Source organism: Musa acuminata, unplaced genomic scaffold, assembly GCF_036884655.1.
Source record: "Musa acuminata AAA Group cultivar baxijiao unplaced genomic scaffold, Cavendish_Baxijiao_AAA HiC_scaffold_413, whole genome shotgun sequence".
Classification (NCBI taxonomy): Eukaryota; Viridiplantae; Streptophyta; class Magnoliopsida; order Zingiberales; family Musaceae; genus Musa; species Musa acuminata.
In genome coordinates, this window is record NW_027020661.1 from 152,501 (window position 1) to 155,000 (window position 2,500).

The following is a 2,500-nucleotide window of genomic DNA, read 5'->3' on the forward strand; positions in this document are numbered from 1 at the left end:
AAACGGCCCAAAAACGGGCCAAAACTGGCCATTTTTGGCTGCGCGAGCGAGCGGCGAGCGGCGGACAGCGAGCGAAGCGAGAGGCAGCACCGTCCCTGCTATACGAAAGCCCCATCCAGCCCTGTGCCACCCGGGGGGTTCCAGGGTGCTGAGATGGCTGACGTTTTGCTCCGCTCTCGACGGTCACCGCGCAACGCAAGAACAGGCCAAAAACTGGCCAAAACGGCCCAAAAACGGGCCAAAACTGGCCATTTTTGGCTGCGCGAGCGAGCGGCGAGCGGCGGACAGCGAGCGAAGCGAGAGGCAGCACCGTCCCTGCTATACGAAAGCCCCATCCAGCCCTGTGCCACCCGGGGGGTTCCAGGGTGCTGAGATGGCTGACATTTTGCTCCGCTCACGACGGTCGCCGCGGCACACAAGAACAGCCCAAAAACAGGCCAAAACAGCCCAAAAACGGGCCAAAACTGGCCATTTTTGGCTGCGCGAGCGAGCAGCGAGCGGCGGACAGCGAGCGAAGCGAGAGGCAGCACCGTCCCTGCTATACGAAAGCCCCATCCAGCCCTGTGCCACCCGGGGGGTTCCAGGGTGCTGAGATGGCTGACGTTTTGCTCCGCTCACGACGGTCGCCGCGGCACACAAGAACAGGCCAAAAACTGGCCAAAACAGCCCAAAAACGGGCCAAAACTGGCCATTTTTTGCTGCGCGAGCGAGCGGAGAGCGGCGAACAGCGAGCGAAGCGCGAGGCAGCACCGTCCCTGCTATACGAAAGCCCCATCCAGCCCTGTGCCACCCGGGGGGTTCCAGGGTGCTGAGATGGCTGACATTTTGCTCCGCTCACGACGGTCACCGCGCCACACAAGAACAGCCCAAAAACAGGCCAAAACAGCCCAAAAACGGGCCAAAACTGGCCATTTTTGGCTGCGCGAGCGAGCGGCGAGCGGCGAACAGCGAGCGAAGCGAGAGGCAGCACCGTCCCTGCTATACGAAAGCCCCATCCAGCCCTGTGCCACCCGGGGGGTTCCAGGGTGCTGAGATGGCTGACGTTTTGCTCCGCTCACGACGGTCACCGCACCACGCAAGAACAGGCCAAAAACTGGCCAAAACAGCCCAAAAACGGGCCAAAACTGGCCATTTTTGGCTGCGCGAGCGAGCGGCGAGCGGCGAACAGCGAGCGAAGCGAGAGGCAGCACCGTCCCTGCTATACGAAAGCCCCATCCAGCCCTGTGCCACCCGGGGGGTTCCAGGGTGCTGAGATGGCTGACGTTTTGCTCCGCTCTCGACGGTCACCGCGCAATGCAAGAACAGGCCAAAAACTGGCCAAAACGGCCCAAAAACGGGCCAAAACTGGCCATTTTTGGCTGCGCGAGCGGCGAGCGGCGGACAGCGAGCGAAGCGAGAGGCAGCACCGTCCCTGCTATACGAAAGCCCCATCCAGCCCTGTGCCACCCGGGGGGTTCCAGGGTGCTGAGATGGCTGACGTTTTGCTCCGCTCTCGACGGTCACCGCGCAATGCAAGAACAGGCCAAAAACTGGCCAAAACGGCCCAAAAACGGGCCAAAACTGGCCATTTTTGGCTGCGCGAGCGAGCGGCGAGCGGCGGACAGCGAGCGAAGCGAGAGGCAGCACCGTCCCTGCTATACGAAAGCCCCATCCAGCCCTGTGCCACCCGGGGGGTTCCAGGGTGCTGAGATGGCTGACGTTTTGCTCCGCTCTCGACGGTCACCGCGCAATGCAAGAACAGGCCAAAAACTGGCCAAAACGGCCCAAAAACGGGCCAAAACTGGCCATTTTTGGCTGCACGAGCGAGCGGCGAGCGGCGGACAGCGAGCGAAGCGAGAGGCAGCACCGTCCCTGCTATACGAAAGCCCCATCCAGCCCTGTGCCACCCGGGGGGTTCCAGGGTGCTGAGATGGCTGACGTTTTGCTCCGCTCTCGACGGTCACCGCGCAATGCAAGAACAGGCCAAAAACTGGCCAAAACGGCCCAAAAACGGGCCAAAACTGGCCATTTTTGGCTGCACGAGCGAGCGGCGAGCGGCGGACAGCGAGCGAAGCGAGAGGCAGCACCGTCCCTGCTATACGAAAGCCCCATCCAGCCCTGTGCCACCCGGGGGGTTCCAGGGTGCTGAGATGGCTGACGTTTTGCTCCGCTCTCGACGGTCACCGCGCAATGCAAGAACAGGCCAAAAACTGGCCAAAACGGCCCAAAAACGGGCCAAAACTGGCCATTTTTGGCTGCACGAGCGAGCGGCGAGCGGCGGACAGCGAGCGAAGCGAGAGGCAGCACCGTCCCTGCTATACGAAAGCCCCATCCAGCCCTGTGCCACCCGGGGGGTTCCAGGGTGCTGAGATGGCTGACGTTTTGCTCCGCTCTCGACGGTCACCGCGCAATGCAAGAACAGGCCAAAAACTGGCCAAAACGGCCCAAAAACGGGCCAAAACTGGCCATTTTTGGCTGCACGAGCGAGCGGCGAGCGGCGGACAGCGAGCGAAGCGAGAGG